This window comes from Condylura cristata, unplaced genomic scaffold (genome assembly GCF_000260355.1).
Source record: "Condylura cristata isolate star-nosed mole 26May11 unplaced genomic scaffold, ConCri1.0 scaffold00019, whole genome shotgun sequence".
Lineage (NCBI taxonomy): Eukaryota > Metazoa > Chordata > Mammalia > Eulipotyphla > Talpidae > Condylura > Condylura cristata.
In genome coordinates this window covers 16,650,744-16,657,898 of record NW_004567120.1, presented here as the reverse complement: position 1 = coordinate 16,657,898, position 7,155 = coordinate 16,650,744, and positions in this window count along the sequence as shown.

The window sequence follows — 7,155 nt, the reverse complement described above, 5'->3', positions numbered from 1 at the left end:
CAGATGCATGTTTCCAAAGCAGTCCCCTAACCAAGCACCCTTATTCCTCCACTATAAACCACTGGGCCCCGTCCCCATTGTTCTCCCTCTCTCATCTGCCCCCTCTCATAGCCTCAGTTCTACAGTTAGATTCTAGGGTTTGTTTTGGTTTAGTTTTGCCAGTTCCTTTGCTTTGTTTCTTGATATTACACATATGGATGAAATGATACATTATTTGCCTTTCTCCTTCCAAGGTATTTCACTTAGCATAAGAGCCCTCCAGTTCTATCTATGTTGTCACAAATGGAATTATGTCATCTCTTTCTATAGCTGAGTATTATTCTACTGTGTATATATACCACACCTTCAAAGGCCACTCATTTGTCCTACACACTTAGGTTGTTTCTGTAACTCGGCTATTGTAAATAGCACAGCAATGAACATAGGAGAGCATGTACCTTTCAAATTTTTGTTTTTTCATTCCTCGGTCAAACTCTGGTTTTGTGCTTCTCCATTAATCCAGTTCTCCCTTTAATAACATCCTTTAGTGCTCCCTTTATCATCATCCTACCACTCTTAATTCTTTGCTATAGAGTCTAGCTTTACTTTAAGCAATTCTAAAGTAAAAGCTGTTTGAGAGAATTTAAACATAAACATTAAACCAAGTTTAATGAGTCTTTTCCAATATTCAATGTGTATTTGCCTTTTAAGACTAGATCCCTATGTGTTTGTGAATGAAAGGCTCTGGAGAGAGAAGGGAGTGATCTGTGGGAGTTGGCTCCCTACTAGGTAAGACTTGTCACCCACATTTTATTTTAAAGATGAAGCTGACACCAGACATTGCTAAGTAATTCAGGAAGGCATTTCCCGCCAACATTTGTCTGTGTTCACACATACAAATACAACTGAATTGGCAAGAGGGTGGAAAGGTGAATGCTAGATTTCACCTGGAAAAGTTCTAACCAGTAAGAATAAAGCAGGACCTGAGGGGATAAACTTCTCCAGTTAAAACTTAAAGCAAATTCTGGGCCCTCCCTGGTGGCGCAGCAGGTTAAAGCACAGCACTAAGAAGCTAAAGCCACTTCAGCGTGAGTTCAATTCCCGCCAGTCACGGAGGTGACCCACATGGTGCGGCAGACCTCTTCTGGCCCTCCCACTGCTCCACTCAGCAGTGTACTTTATCAGTCAGCCTGTTAAGCTCCCAACTCTGTCTCTGGTGAATCCTTTCACCGCCCCTGCACCTCTGGCTTGTACCCCAATTCTGTATGCATAGATAAATAAATCTTTTTTTAAAAAAAGAATTTAAGGGGCCCTCCCTGGTGGTGCAGCAGGTTAAAGCACAGCACAAAGAAGCTTAAACCACTTCCGCATGAGTTTGATTCCCGTCTGCCCCAGAGGTGATCCACATGGCGAGGCAGACCTCTCCTGGCCCACCCTCTGCTCCCCTCAGCAGTGTACTTCATTGATCTGCCTGTTCTGTACCCCGCTGCTCCCCTCAGCAGTGTACTTCATTGATCTGCCTGTTCTGTACCCCACTCTGTCTCTGGTGAAGCCTGTCACCCTCTGCATCTCTGATCTATACCCCAGTTCTGTACAAATAAATAAATGGGTAAATCTTTAAAAAAAAAAAAAAGAAAGAAAGAAAGAAAGAAAAGAATTTACTTTTTGAATTTGCTTTAAGTTTTTTTTTAAGATTTATTTATTTATGCATACAGAACTGGGGTACAGGCCAGAGGTGCAGGGACAGTGAGAGGATTCACCACACACAGAGCAGGGATCAGAACAGGCAGATCGATGAAGTACACTGCTGAGGGGAGCAGCTGCTGGGTCAGGAGAGGTCTGCCACGCCATGTGGGTCACCTGGGGTGGGGGATCGAACTCATGCTGAAGTGGCTTTAGCTTCTTAGTGCTGTGCTTTAAACCTGCTGCGCCACCAGGGAGGGCCTCAAAAAGTAAATTCTTAACACACAAATAGGTACATTAAATGTTGCCCATAATGTTCTTAAAATAGGTGCCTATTTTTTTCCTTTGCCAGCAATTATTTATTGAGCAGTCAACAAAAGAATAGCATTTCTTAGGGGTAGTTACTGAGAGTAGGTTAGGAATCTTGGAGCTTTAAGGGTGGAGGGGATATGAGGACCCACAGTTCACATGAAGATAAGGTGATCAGATTCGGCCAATGAAAATACAAGCCAAATTGAATTTCAATATCAGAAAACAATAGAAGACTTTTAAGTATAATTATATCCCAAGTCAGCATAAATACACCACACACAGTATCTATAGCTAATTACACTAAAATTCTATTTGTTGTTTGTTGTTTATCTGAAAATCAAATTTAACTGAGTTTTCTGAAATATTTTATGCAAAAATCCTATAGGTATATCATGACCACTTATATGACATGTTTGTGAGGTGTCTCAAACGTAGTTTTAATAATATTTAAATTACACATTCTGTAATTTACTAACTTTTTAGAAACTTAAGAATGAATTCTAGTTTCCTTCCATAACTGAGTCACTGTCATTAATTTATATTCCTACTAAAATGCTTTCCAAAGAACAAGGGAAAGACTGATTGTAAGGATTAGATTAATTAATTTACTCAACAAGCTATGTGTTCTGATATGCTAGGTGCTGGGTATATGATAATAAAAAATTAAATATAACTCATGTATAAAAATTCATTGTAACTTTTTATTCACAACAACCCAGAAGTAGAAAAAGCCCAAATTTCCACCAATAGGTGAATGGATAAACAAGTTGTGGTATATTTACACAATGGAATTTTTTGCAGAATTAAAGAACAAATTGTTAATTCATGTAACTACATGGACAAATGTCACAAATAATATGGTGAACGAAGGAAGCCAAATGCGTAAGAGTATATTCAGTATGAATTCACTGCAGTATGTAAGGTCTAGAGTGGGCAAACTAAAAACATGATAATAGAAATCATAATAGTGGTTATCTCATGGTGGGTGGGGGAATGAGGTGTTTGGGAGGTAAGGATATTCTGCAACAGTGGGCATTTATATCTTGATAAGTGTGATGTTTATGAGTGTAGACATTTGTCAAAACTTATCGAACTATACAATTAACGATCAGGACATTTTACTGGTAGTGAACCACACACTAATTAAAATAAATATAAGACCTACCATTGTGGAGTTTATACTCTCATATGAGATGCAGATAAAGTTACACAAAAAAATAGCATTGTGACAATGTGATGGAGAAAAACAGAACACAATAAAAATTTATAATATTTAAGTCATTAAGAAAGATGCAAGCATTATTTCTTCAGTCAACAAATATTCATTGTCTTCTTTGTGCCAGGTACTATATTATACCCTAGGAATATACTGTCAAATAAAATAAACCTGACCCCTGCTCTATATTTGTATATAGAAAATAGGCATTGGGAAAATAAATAATAATATTTTAAATTATAACTGGGCTCTATGATGCAAAGAAGGTGCAGAAACATATAACAGGGACACTTGCTTTCTTGGTGTTATCAGAAAAGATATATCTGAGAAAGAAATATTAAACTATGGTCTGAAGAATAAAGAAGCATCTACTAAGTCAAGGGAGTACAGCAAAGAATCTTCCAGATACAGAGAAAAATATGTATACATAACTTGTGGTGGAAGAGAGCATGGCACATAGGAAAACCTAAAAGCCAGAGTGAAAGAAAAAATGTAGAGAATGACATGAGGCGATGTTGAATAGGTAGGAACAGAGCAGCCCATGCAAAGTGTACATGCAGATTATGTTGGGAAGTTAGTTTTTATCTTTAGTAACAGGAAGTCACTGAATAGTTTTAAGCAAGAAACATGGTTAGATATATTTTTAAGGAAATTTTTCTAGTAGCAGTATGGATATGGACAAAAGGCGGTAATAGTGAGGTGAGGGATCTATGAAGAGATTGGTGCAGTGAGAGAAAGTGGTGATTCAAGCAAGACTTATGGTGATTGCATGGAGAGAAGTGAATGGCTATAAGACATATTCAAATAGAGTTATACAACCAGAAAGGACAAGACTAGAAGCAAGACTTTCTCACACCATGTCTACCACACAGAGTTGAGGCCACCTTCTAATGTCCATCTACCTTCTGTGTATAAGGGCACACTGCATTAGGCCCTATGGAAAAAAGACAAATAAAAAAAACATACTGTACTGTAGGAACTTAAAAGTCTAACTTAAGAGATATCTATAATCAAACGAAGGTGAGAAATGTCATTGGAAAAGATAGAGATAACCTTTCTAAAACTTAGATGTGATTATGTCTTCTCTTGTCTCAGAAACCTTTGCTCACTCCTTCTCACCTGCAAAGTTCGAAATCCAACCTGGCACTTAAAGGTCCTTCTAAATGAAGTTAAATCTACCATTGAAGACCAACCTATCACTTCAACACATGCATAACTTGTTATTGTACTTTTCTTTATTGTGTTTAACAGACACTGCTTTTTTTTGTTTGTTTACAAATGGAAGGTTTGTGGCAACATTTTGTAAAGCAGGTCTATAGGTATTTTTTCAACAGCATGTCATTTTCCAACACTTTATGTTTCTGTGTCATTTTGATCATTCTCACAATATTTCAAACAATCATTATTATTATTACTGTTATTATTTCCATAACTGTCATGGTGACCTGTGAGCAGTGATCTTTCATGTTACTGTTATAATTGTTTTCAAGAAGCATTAGCTATACCCACTAAAGGTAGCAAACTTAATGAATATTGTGTGTGTACTGACTATTCCACTGACCCACCATTTTCCAGCCTCTCTCCTTTTCCTAAGGCCTCCCTATTCCCTGATATACAACAACATTGAAATTAGGCCAGTTAATAATTCTAGAATGTCCTCTAAGTATTCAAGCAATGGAAACATTTCATGTCTCTCACTTTAAATGAAAGGCAGGGAATGATTAAGGTTAGTGAAGAAGGCATGTAAAAAGTTGACATAAAAATTAAATATCTTGTGCCAAACAGGTAGTTGTAAATGCAAAGGGAACATTATTGATGGAGATTAAAAGTGCTGCTTTAGTGAACACACATGATAAGAAAGTGAAATAGACATTGTTTATATGGAGAAAGTTTTGCTGGTCTAGTTTGATAAAATCAGCCATAACACTAACTTAAGACAAAAACAAAGCCTACTCCAGACCAAGATCTCAACTCTTAAATTTTGTATAGGCTGAGAGATACGAGGAAGCTATGGGAAAAAAGTGTGGAACTAGTAGAAGTTGGTTCTTGAAGTCAAAGGAAAGAAGTTGTCTTCTTAACTCAAAGTGCAAGGTTATGCAGCAAGTGCTAATGTAGAAACTGTATCAAGATTTCCAGAAAATCTAGCTAAAATAATTCATGAAAGTGGCTACACTAAACAACATGCTTTCACTGCAGACATAACTGCCTTCTACTGGAAGAAGCTGTCATCTAAGACTTTCACAGCTAAAGAAGAGGCAAAGCCTGGATTCGCAGATTCAGAAGCAGCCTGACTGTCTTGTTAGAGGCTGATGCCAATCATGACAATGCCCGTTTACCATTCTGAAAATCCTACACCTTATGAATTTTGCTAAATCTACTCCACTTGTGCCATCTTGATGGGACAGCAAATTCTGGATGAAAGCACATCTGTCCAGAACTTAATTTACTAAATATTTAAGACAACCATTGTGACATACTACTTAGCAAAAAAAAAGATACCATTCAAAATATTACTGTTAAATGACAATGTACCTGCTCCTACAAGAGCTTGGATAGAGAGGTACTGTCCAAAGAGATCCATGTTGTTTCTGTACCTGCTAGTACAATATGCATTCTGCAACCTATGCATCAAGGAGTCATGTCAAATTTTCAAGTCCTTTTATTTAACAGATACATATATAAGGCTTTAGCTGCCATAGATAGTGATTCCTCTGATCAACCTGGTAATTGTTGTCTATTGTTAAATTAATCTCTTTTGAAGGTGTGACTAGGTTAATTTGTAAGAACTGGGGGTCCTCTATCATGGTTCTCAGTTTTCATATCACCATCTCTGGTCCAAGCCTATGGGTGTTTCCTAGAGCAGTCCTCTGTAGTGACTAAAAAGTCCATATCCCTGTTTTCCTGGGACTTGAGGGTTTTTCATTTCTACAGCTGTTTCAGTGATGATGTTCATCATCTCTATCCCCACCTCCAATTTCTGGTCTTGTGATGCCTCCATCCCAGATTTTTTATTTATTTTTTTACTCCATTCTTCCTTCAGTAAGGAGAAAAAGGAACTCTTGCACACTCTGGTAGGAATATAGACATGTTCGGTCCCTTTGGAAAAACAGTGTTTTCCAAGTTCTCAAAATATTAAAAGTAGATCTGCCCTATGATCCAGGATCTTTAGTATCTATCTAAGCATTCAAAAAGACTAATTCAAAGGGATACATGCACACTCATGTTCATTTCAGCACCATTTACAATAGCCAAACTGAGACTACTAGTGGGAGAAGATGGGGAACAAGGGTTTTAATGGTGGATTATATGTGCTTTGGTTACAGGGCAGGAGGAGGGGCACCCTGGGTCCCCCACACCTGTCTGTTCTAAATGGATTCTGCCAGGTGCCACAACAAAACAAAGCATACCTTAGTGCATAAAACATTCAATGCAGAACTTTAATATAATCAGTGTGCAATACAGAGAAGAACGAGGAAAAGAATATAGTTAAGATAGTTTCCAGTTAAACACCTGAAGTTTCATATCCCCCTGTGGGTGAATGCCCAGGCACACAAGGTTGGCCCAAAGCAGGACCGCTGAGGCCCAAAGCTTGCCACAGTCAAAGGTACCTTCTAATGGACACCCATAGGAAAGAGGCAAAAGGGGCCAGAAAAGTCTGGAAAGAAAGGAGCAAAATCAAAACCATGTTAAGATAAAGTCTCCCAATGTCAACCTCCCCGTGGTTCTTTTGGCCACATCTGTTTCAAGCGTTTCTTCCTTTGTCCCCCAAGTGCCTGGTACAGTCTGAGGCCAAGATACAAGTGCAGCTTCTTCACTTTCTTTCCCCTCCATGTGTCCTTCTTTCTTCCCTTCCTTTATCATTCCAGCGTCTTCTCTCACCCTTCCTTAGGGTGGGTATGGAAACTCCCCTTCCTCTGGGGGTTACCTTGTTATAGTTTGGTGGTGTTTTGTCTTGATGTGGCAGG